The following is a 20431-nucleotide window of genomic DNA, read 5'->3' on the forward strand; positions in this document are numbered from 1 at the left end:
TGGTAGGGCCACATGGACTCTTGGATTGACTTCGATCTACAGATACAATCGGCACACATCATTTACTTAACATCATTAACTAACCTGTGATGCAGTGTTTGATATATTAATTATTTCAAAAGTGGAGTATTCTTCTATTAAATACATTTTAAATTACATAATTTATTTAGAAATTAATTTTTAGGGGGCCCTTTAATAAGTGCATGTGTGACTGGAGGGCACTGCAGTGTGTGTGACTGCTCACAAGAGACAGCTTAATGTTGCTGCCCTTGATGAATTCACAACAAATTCTGGCTGATGTTGGAGTCATGAAAAAAATACCTCTCTTCATATCAAACCAGTTGATAATCGTGCACACGAGATAATCTGAACCCTGAATGTATTCAGATTATGTTGGTGAAACAATGTGAGTTTGACTGGTCCTGGTGTTTAGATTTACAGCATAATTCTAAGATGTTTTTCAGATCCATCAAAAAATACTGACTGAAAAAAAAATCAAAATTTCAAACGAGGGAACAGAACTAATGGTTTCTGCAAATATCACAACTTGCCACAAATCACGATGTCAGTGACTGATGAGTCTTCAAAAGGCTCTAAAGTCAGCGATGAGTCACAGTCAGGCGTCTCTTCTGATTTGTTGCTCAGATGGATCATCTGCACTGAGATGGAGGAAAATCAGCTGATATTGTGAATGGAGGCTGATGATTACCTTTATATGTTAACTAAGCATTTTAATCCCTATGAGGGGAACGTTAAATACTGTGCTCATCTTTCAGTCTTTGTGATCTAAAGTTATGATTTTTAAGGAGGTATTTGTGAAAACATCACACCTGGTGCCAGTGAGCTATTGCGTGCACTTTGACATCACATTTCTGTTCAAGCTAACTGCATCACAGCCACAGTTACAGTTACTTCATATATTGTACAACTTTCAAACATCAGACTGACTTTACTTATTTCAGTCGTACTTTATTTTCTAGTGCAATAATGAGTAATAGCAAGCCATACTTTGTGTCAAATTAGTCAAAAACTAGAAATAATATCTTTTATCTTTTATATATCATCTTTTTTATTAGACGGTAGGTATTAGACTCTTTATTAGACCCTTATTCTAATAAGGGTCTAATAAAGAGACACAGGGGTGTCAAACGTACGGCCCGCGGGCCAAAGCCGGCCCACCAGAGGGTCCAGTCCGGCCTGCGGGATGACTTTGCAAAGTGTGAAAATTACAGATGCATCTCCTTAATTAATCAAAGAGAGCCTTGATTCAAACTGCTGCATGCTTGCTCCAAGCCGGGGTATCCATCTCATGCCTTGCCTCAAACCGGGGTATCTTTCTTGTTAGTGTGTTAGTGTTAGCTCTTCCTGTTAGTGTAGGCTGATAGCCTATCTATCCTTCCACGCATTCGTCTCATGCAGCAGCACTCCACGTGCACTGCCTTGCCTTCGTATCAATATGTCTGCTGGAAAAAGGAGCAAAAGTATTAATTTGCAATTAATATGACATTGCAAATCTATAGGGTGCTCCTTGAAATTAAGGAAATAGGATTTCAACCTATTTAATATACAGTCTGTGGCTCCACATCAACATTTGCGCCGTAATTCTCATTTTTGGACATGCAATTGCTACATATTGCGCCTCAGAATTCTGACTTTATTCTCATAACTCAAATAAATTTTCCCATGTGGCCCTAATCTTCCTCCAGACAGAGCAGCTTGTGGGGAAACAGCTCACTGCATGAACTCTGACACTGGGCATTGTGGGGATATCAAGTCTACATTTTGACAGGAAACAGCCACAGTTGTTTTCTCGGGGGTACGTTCCTTACATCAGTTTCAAGTATCTCAGTTTTTTCAGTCATTACATATTCCTCCTCCATAATTAAATCATGTCTGTCCAGATTTTAATTAAGTTAAAATCAGCCTAATAAGAGACTTCCCCTTTCGGGCATCATGGTTGTCCTGTCTTGACGTTCCTTCAATTATATATCCTCTAACTCTGTCTGTCTGTTGCTGTTCCCATGCGCAAGAACCCTGACAGCAAAACAGCCCACCCATCAGACCTCTGAACCTCAGGAGAACTGCAGAGGCATTTCTGTCAATGGAGAAAAGATGAAAAGAGGGAAATGAGGAGCAAGGGGCAAGCTGCTCAGTAAGCGCAGGCCTCCAGGCCATCGGCTTTTCATTAGCCAGTCAGTGAGTGAGTGAATGAGCGTGATCGGTGGGATGGTAAAACAGGAGAAGCCATGCTGGGCCACGTCGGCTATTAGGGTGATTTGGTGACTCCTATTGTGCATTGTCTCCGAAGTGAGCAACCGAGGTTCAACAGTGAGCCTTTGTGTGGGACGTTTAAATGCCTGTTAGCATGCTAATTATAGGATGTGTGTGTCTGTGTGTGCCCATGTGTGTCCATTATCATCTCATCCTCTCCATCTCTCTCCTGGGACTTACACCACCTACAACTCCTCTTCCTCTGTCGCTTCTTTTCTATCATTCCCCAGGGCACTGATACACCACTGATCTTTGTTACTGCTGTCTATGACCCCCTTTCACGCTCCTTCCTGTTGTCCTCACTCCTGTTTTTATTACGAAATCTGAGTGCTTGCAGTGTCTTATTTGGTCCCTTTTGTTTGTTAATCAGCTGCTTCTGATTCTGCTGTGCTTGGATCAGTTTCACTTTCACACTGAGGCTCTCTCACATTTAGCTGCGGGAAAATTCATTTCAGACATGAAAACTCCTCCTGCAAACTCTTCAGCCACCTTAAGCCTGAGCTTCATTTTTACTTGTCTCCATGTTGCTGGATTAGGGGTGTACAGTTACAGATTCACCAAACATTTCTGGCCAAAGAGAGCCATCGAGGGGAGCAGAATGAGGCTGGCAACCTGCTTTCCAAGAGGTAGATACAACAACATGAAAATCTGTCAAATACGTTACTGGCACGCTCAACTCAAACAATGGCAACAGCGATGGGTGTCGACACCGAAATGTCACAAACTATCAAATAAAATCATCAGTATTCACTTCTAAGTTGGCCTATTTAACACTTTTAGGCTGGGTTACACCAACAAAGATTCATTTAATCTAAGATCTAATCAGAGTTTAGACTAGGTTTAAAATGAATAAATCCAGATTTAATGAAGCAGAGCTCTGTTGCACAATTAAAAACTAATCACAGCTTAAGTTTCGTGATGTAAACCGAAAATAAAGAGTTTAATCAACATGATGCATGTTTACACAAATTTAAAAATAGCCAGCTGCTCTGTATTTCTTAGCAAAATGTTGCAATGTTTGCGAACTAGTAAGTAAGTAAGTTTGTTTGTTTGTTTGTTTTTATTTGTATATTGATTATGTTGTTTTGAAGGAGGTATACGTGTTTGTATGTTTCATATTTTACAATATGAGGAGTTGACATATACATATGTATACATTTCTCGTTGTCACACTGAGGGGTAAATGTTCACTGACCTGGTTGTTGCAAGAACACAGTATGATATTTCTTATATTTACTATTTTTCTGTGTTTGGTGTTTGATTTTGTTGTTTAGACAATAAGTATCAACTGGATCTTAATCACCAGCAGGTGTTTAATTATGGTTACTCCCACAAATGTCTTAGAAATGCAGAAAAAAGCCTAACACTGAAACATGTCTGCTGACAACTTAATTTGCTATTTAATTCTTTATATTTCACAAGTTTCTTTTATTGTATTTTGATTGTATTCTGGACTGAGAAGACATCCAACAACACACACATACAAATTTATGCCAGACGAAATTCAAATATCTTGATTTAAAAAAAACAAAAAAAACACTTACTTACCACTTGTCTATTTTAAAAACTGGGGTAAAATCATTCCACTACCTGAAATACAAGCTCCACAGTCATCCAGCCATCTAATTAAATTAATCTTATTGTTGAAGTGTATTTTCAGATCGAACATTTTTCACCAGTGAGCTGTGCTTAATAGTCTCTTTCTCTTAACAATGAATACATTAGACCTGTGAACTGAGAGGCCAGTTAGCAAAAGTTGTATGAAAGCATTCCTCATCTTAAATCTCGATCTCTTCTACTGCAGTAACATTAGACTGATTATTCATACCCATATGGAAAAAAAAATAATTTCTCATTGCTTCCAATAGTGAAGGTTTACGTTTTCGATGTATTGTATGTCTTATACATGAAAGAGGCCACTTTTGCATTTTGGTCAAATAAGATCAGTACAAGAATATTTTTGTTTCTGAAATTCAAAGATTCATTTTTTTAAAGACGAAAAGTAAATTATCTCAACAAAATATTATAGGTTGAGAAGCTATTTTTCAAAACTTAAGAGTCTGAGTTTGATTCAAAACTCAAAAAAATTAGTGAAGAGAGTTGCCTGAAATTTTCATTTTTACACATAACTACTAAGAACATCGTATGTGGATTTACTGTCATGTACAGTCCACATCCCGATCAGATGTTAAATCACACTTTTGGTATGTGGACCAAAGGAATCAACAGGCTCTACTGTAACTTGATGTTGGTTAAATAGAATTATCTCAAGTAATCAAGAGGAAATACAACTGAACACAACACTGCAGTAACAAGCATCTCTCACTGACCACAACAAGGGTGGCTTTGTCTGTTGAGCCTGATTATTTGAACCCTTTTACACTGATGTTATTTCTTATCTGGATGCTCTGGACTGCATGCGAACAATAGGCTTATCGATGATGACATGATTGACAACCAATGAAAAACCAATCAGTCTTCTGCAGTGTAAATGTCTGCACCCCCTCTGCATCATGCTGCAGTGTTTTCATGTTGGTATTTATTTATGTATGAGTGCGTGTCCTTCACTTAGCAGGTAGGGCTCTGATTTAAAAGATCATTTGTTGGTGTCATAACTTTTCTCACTTTAACTGAAATTAACTCATATTATCATATGTTTGTCCATTTTAATGGCTATTAGTCTGAAAACTTTTGAATTTATGATGTTTGTAAATGATCATGTGTGAGAAGATAATTTATCATAGTTATTAAAAGTACTTTGTTGTCATGTCCACAGGGCAATAACCTTAAGATCTGTTATACTATATATGAAGTGTAGCAATTCTTTCTTGACCTTTAGGAAGAGATATGGCACTTCCTTAGGCCACCACCTCCTTCCATATGCACCCAGAACCAGAGATGAATTTTCATCATCAATGGCTTTCATAGGCAATAAAGGTTGTGAATCTTTGACTCTTGATTTGTCGTCTACAAAATGTTTGATATTTTTGTGTGTGATTGACAAGTGTTTTCTTGTGTCCATCTATGAAAGGTTCATACAGCTTTTTAAGAGTGAAATTCAAGCACTTTTCAAGCACTTTCAAAGTATCTAAACCTAAATATTCCCAGACTCTTGAAGCCTTTATCATTACATCTAAATTGTTACTATTAATGTGATTATAAATTCCTTAATGCCAACAGCAATGAGAGTATATTAGGAATCTAACAATATATCGAGCCATATATATGCAATATATATGGAGCCATAGACTGTATATTAAATAGATTAAATCCCTATTTAATATGCTACCTATGGTTGAAGCGAGTCCCCCCATCCAGACGCAGAGAAGCTCATGCTGCAGGCTGCAGAAACACTGCAAGAGCACAAGATGAGCGCAATATTGGAAACTGACAACAAGCAACAACAAGCCCTACATTGTAAATTGATCAGCTGTTTATAACTGTCAGTTGTCTGTCAGTGTAAAGTTCAGTCTGTTATGGTGAAAACAAAAGCCCGCTGCTCTGAAAATACTCACTTTAAAGTTGGAGTTCTGTGACTGCCTGTTTCACTGCCTCCAGACTCTATTAACATATTATTCAATTTAACCGTTATAAACATCTACTCCTTCTAAAAGACTTTTATTAATGATTTTTTACAACTCATAAACGGACACAAACTCATTCTGCAAACATTCAGCTTCAGTTTGAAGTCTAATTAATGTGAAATGAGCAAACAAAAACAGCTATTAGTGTCTGGAATGGAAATTTCAAAGGAGAACACCGCGGCTAGTGTTGTTGTCTCCAATAGCATATCATCATAATTTTATGATAAATGACAGGAAATATATTATGAATTTCACCTTTAATACAACAGTAAATATCGTATTGTGGGCTTTTTATCATGGCATTATCATACCTTGAGTTTTTTGTATGATTACATATTAACTTTGATTGTATGTTTTAATCACGATGATTTACAACTCACTAATTTCAAGAGTAAGGGGGATCAACAGTGGACTTATCTAGTTATGAATGTCAAATATGACACCAGTGATGACATTTCCTTACAAATATCAAAACATTTTTGTTTGATATGAGTGATTGATTGATGAAACACCAGATTATGTTAAAAATCAAGCATCTTCAATAGAATATATATAGTATATTCAAATTCAAGCTTATTTCTAACATTGAAAACATTTCAAATTTTCCATTCTCAAAATTCTCTTGCATAACTTTGTATGAAGCATACTAATAGGAACCAAAGGGACATGTGACTCTGTGTGTGTGCGTGTGTGTGTGTTTGTCTGTATAAAGTTGAACAGACACCACACATGTGCAGATCCACATTTCTGCATGTAGTTTGTGTTTCTGCCTGTTTGCTGTAGTTGAGTGTGTATTTGTGTGCATGTGGACCCATGTTTTTATTCAAGTATGTACTTCAGTGTGTGTGTGTGTGTGTGTGTGTGTGTGTGTGTGTGTGTGTGTGTGTGTGTGTGTGTGTGTGTGTGTCTGTGTGTGAGCAGCTGTGGGCCCTGTGTTTGAACTCTAGCTCACATGGGCAGAGTGAGGGAGGGCCGCAGGGTGAGGAGGCGATGGGAGAGGGGACTGATGCCCGACAAACTCGCCATCTCCCTCTCCCCTTTCATCTCCCTCTCCCAGCATCAAACAACAAACTCTTTCATTCAGGCATCTTTGCGGCCAGCCACCCCCAGACCCTCGAGGCCCCCACCCGTTCACGCTGCTTAATTCAATGTTCCGAGAAAAACTCATGATTGGAAAGTGACTTTTTATCCTCGTCGTTTTTCCATATCTCCTCCTAAGAAGCATCACCCCGCTTCCTGTTCTCCCCGACTCTGTTTTTCCCTCACACATCAAAACAGCTTCTGTCCTGTAAACACAAAGGAAGTAACAGCCAGGTCAGTCCACTCTCAGATACACTGTGATGGAGAAAAGCATTCAGTGATTGAATCCACTAAGCATTCAATTATTGATACAATCAAGATGCCAGACCGTCACTGGAAAATGATATTACAGTGCTTATTGTAGTACTTAAAATGTAACGCTGGTCTTTTTTGAAGGACCAGTATTCACTCATATACTGCAAAAATAAACTAGTTTTTTAATTAAAAACAGTTAGTGTCCAGGCTGCCTTACAATTTTAAGTTTACTGAATTTGAAAAGACAAGTTGAGGTGATTACTGTATGTAATGATTCAAAACAAATAAATTTTTCCAGCCAACTTGATATTAATTCAGTTGTTCTTGAGAAAATGTTTTGTAAGCTGAAGATATTAGGTTGAACTTTTCAGTTACATTGATTAACGTTACAATCAAATTTGATTTCCTCGGTTTGAAGAGTCACTTCTTCATTTCACGCAAAAAAAAATTAAAAAAAACAAACTCACAACTGCAGTGATGGAGCAACTTTGTTTTAGCATCGGCACAAAGACAATATGTGAAACTACTGCGAGTGAAGGGGATAGTGACCGGATTAAATGCTAACCTTCATCATGGTTCAGTGTTTTCACTGTTGTCAAAATAAACAACCACAACTGATATCAAAGTGTATTTGAAAGACTACTGAGTTGATTGAACTCTGTACAGTTCATTCATTCAACTCATCATTTCAAGTCAAAAGACTCAGAGGTAGAAGAAGAGATGTTTATAAAACTAACAAACACCTACTAACATCTGGCTTTTGTCTTTCATGGGAAAGGGTACAACTGTCATTCACTCACAGGTCAAATGACTCTGCAATAGTCACGGGTTTTTTTCATCTCCACCTCCGATCAATAGCAATGGAAACATGACACCTGGGTGGACATGCTAACTTTTGCCCTCTTTGGTGGAGGCAATAGAGGCTTGTTGCATTCATGGGTAATTCTGATTCTTTCTATCTTTTTTAATACACATGTCCTCATCTTGAGTCAAGCAGCTGTAAAACAGTGGATAAACAAATGGTTTCCTATAGATTCTTCATAATAAAAGTTTCAATTTAAAAGCTTTTATTATGAATCAGCAAAATGAGGAAATGTTTGGGTTTCATCAGCAGTAACTTAACTTTGTTGAAAGTGAGCATGAAACAGTAAAATAAGGCAGAAGCATGAAAACACAAACAGCAATACATCAGAGAAACTAAACTTAAAACCACAGAGACTCAGTCAGAAGCTACAAAGTACAGAGTTGACCACAAAAACACTTTTAAAAACGCTGTTCTCTCTGCTGTCTCTGCTTTCAGCTGCACACGAGCTGAATCACAGCTTTCCAGCGCACATAAACACAGAAAAAAAAGCAGAAAGGCAAATGGTTCTATCAGCAATGGATTAAGGACCAATCGCCTATTTGAAACTGGTTTAGCTGTGTTTAAATCTCTATATATGTGGAAATTTTGGTGTTAAAAACTGTATATGGTTTGAAGTATTCTGAAAATAAATAATAGAAATTTTAAGTTTAAATACGTTGATCAGATAAAACTTTTATATTTACATTAAGCTAATGAGAAATGATGAGTTGATTCCACTAAATTCCTGAGTGATAAGGATGTGAATGACTCAGATCAGCTCTGCATTTGCACAATGACATAAATCAGATGTACCCAACCACTACTGCACGTGTACGACTTGTCAGAGTAGCTGTTTCAAAACAGTGATTATATCAATACTAACTTAAATATTATGTAAACAAAGTAATCATACTCTCCAAGACACATAACCAAAAGAAGTACAATGCAGGCAAAATGACACAATATTTACCATCCAAGTCCATCGCTCAGGATTCTACTTCTTCAAAACAACTCATAAGATACAAGATACAAAGATAAAAAGAACCATTGTCAAACCTTCTGCTGAATGGCAATGACCTCAGTTAGAAATTTGTTCACTCTTTGGAAAAAGCTCTTTCATGAACACAATCTTGGCTGTAAAGAGGCCATTAATACTCATTTACCGGCTTATTAGGTACAGCTATCTAAAAGTACTGCAATCTTATACAACAGTTGTGTAACACTTTCAAGAAAAGTTATAATGTTCAATTGATAGGAAAGCATCATATTCTATTATGTAATAAATTGTTTTGTGTGTAAAGCTTTATTTGAATGGGTATTACAGACTGTAAAGCTCACAGTGGTGGCTCTAACATTCACAATCTTGGCAGTGCCTCACTCCTTCTAACTCCCAGATAATCCAAAAAATGGGCAAAGAGGCAGAGCTGAGGCAACTGAATGAAGCGGCCACCTAGCAGCTAGCCACCGAAGCAACTAACCCTTCGCTAAGCCCTGCCCTCCTTAGTTACTGTTGCTAAGTCTGCCAAACTTTCCATTCTCGCACTGCATTTATGTAGTTTACGGTGATAACGGTGGCAAATATAACATTGAAATCGGGTGTAACTGTTGAAACACGACGTCTTTAAATCCTTAGAGACATAAAGCAGCTTCTCATTTCTAGTTTACGATGGTGGATATAGCCGACTAAAATAACTCACAAGCAGATTTTATAAGTGTAGCTGGCAGATGTGAGAAACTGCTAATTCCTCAACGTGGCCGAAAAGTCCATTTCAATGTTAACATCTCACACGTTTTAAAACAAGAACCCTGTGAAAATGTAAATGTAAAGTTACCTGAGAGCTGTGCACATGGTGTAATGCTAAAAGACTGAGGCTAAAGCTAGCTTACATCCCAACAAACATTGGTTTGACAGTTTAATCCATTCACCACATGTGTGCTCTTGTGTTTCATGTTTTTGAGACTACAGAAAAGACGTCACCGTTCAGACTCATGAAACACCTAGTATCGCTCCTCTCTGAGTCTCCTGCACACCTTCAACATGAAGAGAAATGGAAAGCTTGTCAGCTCTAGTTACAGTTGCTAAGCTATGATTGGACAGTTGCTGGACTTAAGTTCTTGAGCAAATGTACTTTTTCCAGCACTATTTTCAAGTAACTGAAATGCATATTATTGTGCTCAGCTACCAGGAAGTCAAGCTAAATTAGATATTTAAAGAGAATTTTGTTTTGTGTCCGGGAGGGAAAACAGCCTGTGAGGGATTCATTAAAATCGAACATTTTTAGAGAGGCACATCATTGCTGTGTGATGATGTCCCAAACAGCAACCAGCCAGACATGCAGAAGAAACATCCTAACAAAGGATGCCCTTGTTCCCAGCTGAATTCTTGAACATCATTTTCTGCATTTTCCTGCAAATGACTCAATCTCCACGTCCCTCGCCTCTCATTCCGTCCAATTATCATTTTTCAAGCATGTCCCCTCATCCTACAGAGATGGGTTGTTTGGGAGTTTCCAAAACTGAGTATGAAATCTGTCAATATGTGTAGAGATGTGCCAAAAAAAACATACACATTCAAACTGCATGAAGAGAGGTGGACACAAAAAATGTGACTGATTTTGCCCGGAGAGGAAGACAGGAGACCGAGGGACACAAGGCAGCACTGAGGATTTTCTTTCTCTTGTTCTTTTCATTTGCCTTTGTCGCCTTCACAACTGCAGCAAGACTCAGCAACCCCGCAGCTTTAAGGGACAGTGTTTTAGACAGTGATTTAAAAGGGTGCGATGGTTGTCAGTGCATTACTTGCTGTGCCTGCAATTAAATGTGTGTCAAAAAAAAAGTAATCATTGTAAACCTGGATTGATGGTGCAAAAGGTTAAAGGTCACATCTAGCAGAGGTATCTCAACAGAGTATTCACGCCCAGCCAACTACTGTGCGCAGGAGACTCAACTCATGTGCAGGAGAGCAGAGAAAAGTCTGTTTTTAAAAGTCTCTGTGTGTTGAGCTCTCACTACTTTTGTAGCTTCTCACTGAATCTCTGTGGTTTGAAGTTTAGTTTCTCTCCTGCAAACTTTCAGATGTCTGCTTTTATTTACTGTTTTGTGTTCAGTATTCAGGTGTGTAGATGAAAACCCAAAATTTTCTGATTTTGCTACTTCATAATAAAAGCTTTTTAAGTAACAGGGGACTTTAATTGTGAAGAATTTATAGTAATTAAAGTGTTTATACACCGTTCAGTCGTGTTCAGACTAAATACGAGCACTTCATCTGAATACATACCGTCAAGCAAGTGCAAACTCTGTTCTGCTGTGCTGTGCTGAATCACCAAGTTAAAGGGGAAGTTCACCCAAAAATGTCCAGTCATTATCTATTCACAATCATGCTGATTGAAGGTCGGCTTTAGTTTTTCAGTCCACAAACTCTGCTGGGGTTTTACAGGAAAGGAGCATTACAGAATCTCCCAAACAAATGAAGTGAATGGTAACCAGTTTATCGGGCTGATAGGGCTACCAGATGATAGATTTAGCAAAAAAAAAGTAATCTACAAATCAATTCTTATTCATGTAAAATGTATCTTTCCATAAACTTACTGACACAGTAACACAACAAATGCATTTCTAACAAAACACTGTGACTCCAAAGTATGATAAACAATAAATGTGCATCACATGAACGCTGCTGCCTTTTGAGAGTGAAAACAGGAAATATGAGCCAGGTTCTCAAAAACAAGTAAAGGGATGATTGCAGAATACCGGCAGGGATCAGCCACAGGTAACTAAACTCATTCTCTCTCTCTCTCTCTCTCTCTCTCTCTCTCTCTCTCTCTCTCTCTCTCTCTCTCTCTCTCTCTCTCTCTCTCTCTCTCTCTCTCTCTCTCTCTCTCTCTCTCTCTCTCTCTCTCTCTCTCTCTCTCTCTCTCTCTCTCTGGCTCACCTGGGACCCTTACCCTAATACCCCCTCCAACACCAGCACTCTTCCCCAGCACAACCCCCATATATCAATTTCCTTTAGATGTTCCCCCTCACACAATTGAAGTAACTAGATTCTTTCCTTTGGCCGGCCAGTGAAGATATGAAGCAGAGCACACAATGGGCTATTCATTAAGGTAGCAACACACACGCATGCATGCGCACACACACAGGCACACGCACACACACACAGGCACATGCAAATACATTCACATACCCACATATAGCACACTCATACTCACACAACATCCCACTTCAGTCCCCAGCTGCAGTGAAAACCCGTCCAAGTTCTTGCCAACCCCTCACACACACACGTGCACATGCATGCACACATGCACACATGCACGTACATACAAATACACGCATGCACAAGCATCCCCCTACCCCTCCTCCCTAACCAGTAACTCAGAAAAAGACAAGACGAACACAAAAGAGTAGGAACTTTGGTGGTATGAGCACAAAGGCAGGATTCACAGACATTTAAGAGGGGGGACCTATTTAAATGTAACACAGCTGCATGAATTTATTAAGAAAGATGGATGAGGAGAAAAGATCAGGAGGATCTTGTTGAGGGTGGACTTATTTTTATTACCCTTTTGAAGATTCCCTGACATTTTAATAGGGGATGTTACTGATATTTATCACTTTTATGTTTTTCAATGCACAATTGCTGGAATTTAGAGATCTCAGATTCAGACAATGTGGAGAAACCTCTGCATGTGTGGAACAAGGCTAAACACCAACACTGAATGCTTGTGACCTTTGACCCCTCAGGCAACACTGCCTTAAAAACTGACGTGATTCTATACAAGATATTGCTACATGGTGCACTTTGTGCATGTTACAAACTAAAAGAGTTTGGGCACTACACAGGTCTGGCTGCAGTCCACACCTCTCCCAAAATGTGTGCGTAAAATAGTGCAAAATACAACAGCAGGAACTTTGGACTGTTGAGCACCTTTAGTCGTATTTCAAGAAACAACAGGAAAGAAATTCACTTTCAAAACTCAACTCAGCAATTAATGTACTCAGTTTCCAAATGTTTACTGTTGTACTCATCATAGTCAGGATGAGTGTATATTAACCAAAAAAACAACTGGGTTTATCAGCTGGAACATTAAATATCTTGTCTTTGTTCTGTGTTCAGTTGAATAAAGATAAAAACAGATTTGCAAATCACTGCATTCTTACTTGTGTTTAACACAGCATCCCAACTTTTTTGGAATTTGGGTTTTAGTATATAAATTAAAGATGCTGGGTACTTGCTTTTCATTTTGTATTAGAGTAGGCTACTTTTAAAATGGAGGAGCTGTCTGGTGCTTAAAAAGAACAAGGGCTTTGGATTCTTTAGCAAGATCCTACCAGCTCTGACTGTGTCGTTCTGTGGCTGACTCTGACCTCCCTGTAGGGTCAGAAAGTAAATGGGAGTCCATCAATATTTCATTATTACTGGCATTATTCCAGAGGAACTCAAGCCTGAATGCTGCTTTTATCACAAAATATAAGACAGAGTTGATTACATTTGTAATAACTTAATAACTGCAATAACTGTAGCCCACCGGATCCCTCTACATGGTTGACTGATCCACTTCAATGGGGGGGGATACTGACACACCTGCTCTGTCCTGCACAGGTGCAAGCAAGAGGAGAGAAAGAGTGAAGGCCGAGAGAAAATAAGATTCTGTGAGTAAGCTGGGATGTAAACAGTTTTCAAATGATACAGTGACTCAGGACGCGTGTTGCATCGACCTACGCACACACTGTGTGTTGAAATCTTTGTTTACTTCTCTTACTAACTCTTACTTCACTGACTAATATCATTACCAGGTCAGTTGGACATATTCCTGTGTCTTGTGAATCAGCAGGAATGTGTTTGTTTGAAAAAGAAAACAGGCTAAAGGGCACTCAGTTAAACACAGTTAAATATACTTAAATTTTAATTTCTGGATTTTTTATTTTCTTCTTACACACACGATATTTAAGTTCTGCCACTAGTGCTCACTCTCACATCAAAACAATAACAAAAGACGCATTTCAATATTAAATTGAAAATCAATTAAAATGAGCTTTCAGTTTCAATAATCCAAATCAACAGCAGAATCAGAGATGCCCACCTACAAGAAATACTTCAAAGATGACACACCGTAGCTTACAGGCTGTTATATCACCATATGGATGTAAATGACATTTGTCAGGGCAGCCTGTTGTCTTCATTGTTAAACAACCATCATTACCAGTGAAAATCTATCTAATGTGACTTAAGCAGAAATCATGATAGAGTAATGTATTTAAGTTTTATTCACGTTACGTTTTGTTTGCGACTTCCTTCGTCAATCTCTGACTTGTCTGACCATAATAGAACTAGATATGGCCTCACCTCTCAGCCTTGCTTCCTGTTCTTCATGGGAGTTTTATATTTGTAAAACTTTCCTAGAGCCAATAAAAGTCATCAAAATCAGTGGCGTCATCACAACATCTATGGGCCCAACAGGAACTCTTGGGTGAGGCCAGTGGCAGAAACATTACTGCACATATTCTGTCGTCTGCATACTGCAGAAGTAAACCTGGAAGATAGAAAACTTTTTTGTTGTATGTGTCAGGAGAGCAATTCTCCCTGGACTGAAGTGGCATCATCTTGGCATCTGGTATCTTGTGCATCACACATCCATGTATCTGCTGTTTATCAATAAGTTATAGTAACTAGTGGCTGGTGGGAAACACACCATTACCTTGAATAAATTACAGATTTCTCTGGGTTTGACCATTGTTTGAAAAATTTGGCATAATGTAAGCACATAACTCAAAAAACAATATAACATGTTTTTAGTGTTTTTAGACATTTTAATGTGGACATTTTATATAGTATGGCTTTAAACTTAAAACACCCTACCAGCTGCAACACAGTCTCACTGAAAAAAATGATATTTAAAAAATGTTCACTGAAAAGAGCTCTTACAAACTTACATTTAATCATGATAAAGAGCTTTTTTCCTCATCTCACAGACTCTCTCCTGGCTATTCTAAAAGTTTCACATGTGAACAGCCAACTCAGACTTTGTGCATCATCCATATTCACAAGATCAACACATGCTGTTATATTACTGAACACAGTGCTGCACAACTCCCAGTAAAGAGGGCAGGAGAAAACAAAGTGAAACTCATTTTCGGTATAGGCAACACCGCCCGCTACAAAACCCCCCTCTTTTCTTCTTCCAGACCGACATATCATCCAGTTTCAACTGTAAGTGGTGAAATATCAGATCTCAGCTGGGAACATAAGGATCTTTGTTTTTTGAATACATTATATACAACATCATTCTCAACGTCATCTTCATATTTAATCATCCTAAATGTACAGTGTTGTTGTTTTATTCAATATATCAGTAGCCCACTGCTCTCTAAACTGAGTAAGCACAGATTCTCTGAACATACGATGCTGACATTTTCAATGCTAAGAAATGCATCACCAGTCCCAAAGTTATAAAACAATGTGCACACATCTCCTGACCAAGAGTCAGACATTTGTTTATCCCATATAAACATCTGTCACTATTCACATGCCTCATCCAAGTGCCTTTATTTATAACAGACTGATAGCGGATGCTACCTCTCTATATTTATCTTGTTTATTCATCTTATTTTTATCTTGTTCTCTATTGCTGCGGGTCTCTGGAAATTACCAAACCTAATTTTGCTGTATGCCAACTAGGACAAATAAAGTGTCTTTTGTCTAGTTGGATTTTAACGTTAATAAATCAAAGCCAATTAATTTCTAATAATACAGCTATTTTATGTTCTTATCGAGCTGTGCCATTCCTCTGGCATTTTTTCATCTAAATCCAGTGTGTCCCACAAATCCTTTTATACATGTTGTATATTTGTGTATTGGTTACTTCTTGTTTATACGTCACCCAGCAGTGGTGTGTGTGCGCAGCTCCGAGGTGCCTGGCCCTGCACTCCAGGGGTGGTGCCCCCAGACCTTATGGTCACAGGACCACATGGCTTCTGCTTTGAAGCTGCCATCAGCCTGCTGACTTTTAAAGGCAGAATCAGCAGGATTTGTCTGAGCTGTTTGTTACTGGACCAGAAGATCTCAGGATGTCAAGTACCAATGTTTTGGATTGGTGAAATGTCCTGAGCACAGCAAAATTACGAGGAAAAATAAGGAAATACAAGCATACGACGGTCTCTGTAGATGAAACACCCATAATTGGTGGTAGTGTGTCATAAGTGATGATTAAAAGGGATTTCTTGGCAATTGCTGCATATTATACCTTTAACTGTCACCATGCATGTGTTCTTCACAACAAACTACACCACCTCTCTGTCACATGCTAGGACAGGTTTGTGTCATTCTGACTGCCTGCTTGTGTGTTCATGATAATTATCTTCATATTTCTTTCTTTCTTTCTTTCTTTCTTTCTTTACAGAGTTAGCCTCAGCCGTGGTTTGTATGAGTACAGTGAAACCAAATCATTTCTTGTGCGTAAAGGAGATCCATTATTGTTTTGAGCTTTCTCTCTCTCTCTCTCTCTCTCTCTATGTATACATATATATATATATATATATATGTATATACATATATATATATATATATATATACAGTTCTGTTATCACTTCACTATAAATTCACTATGATTGTACTGCATCAATCACATAACATCTCAAAGTGGCACTCTTACTAAAAGTAACCTTGTACCCATCAAAGTTTATTCATACCACAATCTAAAAGGTTATGCATTGCTCAGTGGTGCAGGTCACACAGTGACTGATTATTATCTCTTAAAAATCTACCAAAAGTCTTAGGTTACCATTTTACTGAGATCAGTTTATTTTAATTTAGGGTTTTGGAAGTTACTTCATTTTTGAAAAATGGAAAGCTATTTCGATAAAATGTAATTAGAATTTTTAAAGCACAACTGAACATTTTATTATGAAGAAGCAAACGTTTCAGCCAGCTGCAAGACAGGACTATATATTTTCTTCGATGTTATAATTAAGCCTAACGGAAAAAATAATAGGGCAGGCTGAGAAAAAAAAAACTTTGGTATTATACCATACACATTCATAATATTTTGGCTCATTAATGTTTAAAATTTTACTTTTCAATGTCAGCCTTTTCTAAAATATAGAAAACAGCACTGAAGCGGCAGCATCTACATGAAATTACACAATTAATATTTTTGTAGCAATTTCATTTAGATCTTTTCATTTAAATCAATGTCTCTCAACCTGAAAAAGTCTGCAAATTGTTTTTTCCGGACATTTTTTGTAAATTATGAAACATGAATAAATTGTCTTCTGTTTTCTAAAGACAGACCGCTAGGAAGGTTTCTCACTGATAGTTTTAAGAAATAACTTTCTTTCTTTTTTCAACTAGAAAATACCGTTTTGATGCATTTTGTCACAGCGCCGGACATCTAAATTATACGGTCACTGTTAGATAAATTCCGGCTTCATTCTCTCAAATATTTTGAAACTTGTGTTACATTAATTTGGTCTCATCTAAACGTCATCGTTTCACATAGTACTGTCAGTTTGTCGGGCCTGTTCATTTCCCTTCATCATTTGTGCCCAAACACTCACACACACACACGCCAAAACAAACACTCACGTCAAACCGAGGCCGGGCCGCAAGTCCTCCGCTCCACAGCGGGAGAGAAATCCCCGGAGTGGCTCTGTTAAGGTCCCCGGTTTGAAGCTCCAGGAGGCGGGCAGTCCCACCACAGCTCCCCGGGCTGAGTCCCCGCGCTCCTGGAGCATTTTTCTCTACATGTCAGAGTTTGTTGAGACGCGGACAAAGAGTGGCAGAAAAGGGGAAGACACAAGCTTTTTCATTCCTTTCTTTTCTTTTTTCATATGCACAGAACTGCTTTTTGTTCCCCACTTTTTTTTTCCATTTCAGGGAGAAGGGGGTGCTCGTTTTGATCACATGATTACAATTCACCTGAGATAAAACAAAGGACGCAAAGAAAGGAGGGCAGAGGAGGGATGAAAGAGGCACAGGATAAGACAGAGAGATGCACTCATGGTTAGGATTCCCTTATCACAGTCAACATTAATGGATGAGGGGGGGGAAAAGTGGTGATTTTTGCACTGGGTGCCAGTGTCGCATGGCGGGGATACAAGGGGTCATTGTTGGGAAGAACAGCGCTGGTGTTTGTATCCGCGCGGCCCGTGGTGTCTTCTCTCCTCTCTCCTCTCTGCGTTTTCTGCTGTTTGGTTTTAAATGATAAAACTCACGAACTGTTCACAACACACAGTCTTTTTAAGAGCCTTTGAATGTTGTCTACACCTGTGATGAGATGGATGAATGTATAAGCGTGCAGGGGAAATTGGGGCAGGTTGAGACCAGGGTAAAATGAACCACCCCTTGTAGGGCTATTCCACCAAATCAGTCCTTCCACAGGACATCTACTGACCACTGCATTGTTTTTGTGTGGCTGGCTATTTCTATTTTATTTCAATCAAGAAGAAGTGCAGAGGCATTTCAAGTTAAAGTTAAAAGGCATTTTACACAAATGTAAAAAAATGTTCCATACATCAGATGTATCATTTATCATCATCCTTAGTGAAAAGTGTAGAATACATTACATTATAAAGGAAAGTGTCCTGAACTTTGTTATAATTTCAACTTGAGGACACATCATGAAAAACTGATAAAAAAAAAAAAAAAAAAAAAAAACTACCTATAACACTGAAAAAAAAAAGGATTTTAACCCATCCCCACTTCTAACACTTTCCTGTGAAATAAAACTTTTGTTGTTATTAAGACATTTAAAACTATATATGTTGGTTAAAATACACGTCTTGGTTGGTTGGTAGGTTTTCACTCAGTCCTGCCGCCCTGACAACAATAAATAGCATCATTTGAGACTCCTGAAAGGCACGGGGAGACCAAAAGTAAATTTTCTTGCTCTATATTCTATATTTCAGTTCATAATGCGAGTGTGACCATGAATGTCAATCTCAACGTTCAGTCCTGTTACCTAAATCATTTAGATGTATGGTTTTAGTAAACTGCTTGACCATGATTAATGTTCTCATGCTATTAGTACTGATACCATATGGTTACATGTCATGTATTTGCTAATGATATGTTAAAAACTGTTCAGTCTCTCAGTCCTGTTATGTAAAATAATCCTCATTTAGAGACCATATAAAAATAAATAAAATGGCCTGAGATTGACCATTATAAGATTTGAATAGTTAAACATGTGCATTATTAGATATGTTTTGAAAAAAGATGATGAATGAAGTTACAACATGCAAATGGAACTGGTTCAGTGGAATGGCCCAAACACAAAGGTAATCATGTGACCACAATTTGAGGAAGTGTAGTTCACGTTACGAAATCCAGAGCACAAAAAAAGACTTTTGTTATGTCAAATGATTCATTATCTTGTATCTTAATTAAATAGATGTTTTAGACATTAAAATGTTAATTTATGTCAGTGTAAGCTACAAAACAGACTTAGCATAACTGCTTATCTGAGCCACTGTTCTCTTAAAATGGAGGTTGTGGGTAAAATGTGCCAGTGATGGTGGGGAAAGTTGAATCAGTGGCTCAATTTACTTCCAGAGTTTACAAGTAAGTATGCACAGAATAACCTGTGTGTCTAGGTATCTTTTTCTAATATTTCATGGATTAGATCAAGGTAGCAAGACAGTATAAGGGAAAGACAAACAGAGGCTCACCTTGGAAGAGAGCAGAAAGGCAAGTGTCTGAGGGAAGGTCCATTCAGTCTGTGGCAAAGGACCACAAGATAAACAGAAGGACACTGAAGAGGTGCATCAACAAAACAAGCAGAGTTAGCAAGCCCTTCCTGGACCGAGCATCCATGCTCGCTTTACCCACCTTGGAACAAGCTGTGCCATAGGACTAACTTTTCTGATCTGTCCTTGTTCTAAAAACATTAACAAATATACTTTTATTTTGCAGTTAAATTATGAAATGCAAAAAAACAGCTCAGATTCCCCTGTATCCCCAACAAAATCAGTATAAAACTAAATTGCACCTTCAGCTGTGCATGAATTCATGCTTTCAATCATACCCTTTTAAAGAGCAATTTAGCAGCGTGATTTAGGATGATGTGTAATTAATTTGAGTCTCGGCAATTCCTGATGCAAATTCAGTAACTTTGACCTCCATAAATGACACAACAAATGTTCTTTTATGTTTGTGAGGGATGGTTTTCCCCCTTTTCTGCTCTCAAGAAAAGATCAGGCCTCTGATAAGGCTTAATTTGTGGATCTGTTAGTGACAAAGTGGTGCTGCCTCCAAGCATGTTCTCAAATCTGAAATGCAACTGCGTCAGATTCATCAAATATCAGACTCGTGATGAGCTGTCCATGAAACTCCTGCAGCAGTTCATGTTAAGATCCAATTTGTACTCATGTGCTGGATTATTGCCCAGTTTGAATTTTAATA

General features: G+C 38.2%; 1 long non-coding RNA gene across 1 annotated transcript in view; it reads right to left on the minus strand.

The window, feature by feature from the left end:
* The window catches only part of LOC146309797 (uncharacterized), a 30189-nt gene extending 12227 nt beyond the window's left edge, over window positions 1–17962 (minus strand). The window contains exon 1 of the long non-coding RNA XR_014772410.1: window positions 17615–17962. This is a non-coding gene — a long non-coding RNA (uncharacterized LOC146309797). The remainder of the gene's footprint in view (window positions 1–17614) is intronic.
* Window positions 17963–20431: the final 2469 nt, after the last annotated feature.

The sequence above is a fragment of the Lutjanus erythropterus genome, chromosome 19, assembly GCF_056507025.1.
Source record: "Lutjanus erythropterus isolate fLutEry1 chromosome 19, fLutEry1.hap2, whole genome shotgun sequence".
NCBI classification, from domain to species: domain Eukaryota; kingdom Metazoa; phylum Chordata; class Actinopteri; order Lutjaniformes; family Lutjanidae; genus Lutjanus; species Lutjanus erythropterus.